Below are 875 nucleotides of genomic sequence, written 5' to 3' on the forward strand. Positions count from 1 at the left end.
TCTTGCAACCTTTCAGTTACAAGTCCAACTGTCACATCCTGGCCATAGAGAGGTTTTTATTCTCTATTTTGGTTAGGCCAGGGTGTGACTAGGGTGGGCATTCTAGTTTCTTTATTTCTATGTTTTCTACTTCTTTGTTTTTGGCCGAGTGTGGATCCCAATCAGAGGCAGCTGTCTATCGTTGTCTCTGATTGGGAATCATACTTAGGCAGTCCTTTTTCCCTCTTTCATTTGTGGGTTCTTATTTTTGCATTGGTTGTTATTTTGCCCTGCAGAACGTCACGTTCGTATTTTGTTTTGTTGTTGTTGGTGTTCATTTAATAAATAAATAGAATGAACATGTACCACGCTGTGCTTTGGTCCACTTCTTCCCATGACGATCGTGACACCAACGCTCTAACCACTAGGCTACCTGACTATTGTAGCTGGAAATGGCAGATATTTTATGGAATATCTACATAGGCGTACAGCGGCGCATTATCAGCAACCATCACTCCTGTGTTCCAGTGGCACGTTGTGTTAGCTAATCCAAGTTTATTATTTTAAAAGGCTAATCGATCATTACAAAACCCTTTTGCAATTATGTTAGCACAGCTGAAAACTGTTGTACTGAAGCAATACAACTGGCCTTCTTTAGACTAGTTGAGTATCTGGAGCATCAGCATTTGTGGGTTTGATTACAGGCTCAAAATGGCCAGAAACAAAGACCTTTCTTCTGAAACCCGTCAGTCTATTCTTGTTCTGAGAAATGAATGCTATTCCATGCGAGAAATTGGCAAGAAACTTAAGATCTCATACAACGCCATGTACTACTCCCTTCACAGAACAGTGCAAACTGGCTCTAACCAGAATAGAAAGAGGAGTGGGAGGCCCCG

This window comes from Salvelinus alpinus, chromosome 6 (assembly GCF_045679555.1).
Source record: "Salvelinus alpinus chromosome 6, SLU_Salpinus.1, whole genome shotgun sequence".
In the NCBI taxonomy this organism is placed as follows: Eukaryota; Metazoa; Chordata; class Actinopteri; order Salmoniformes; family Salmonidae; genus Salvelinus; species Salvelinus alpinus.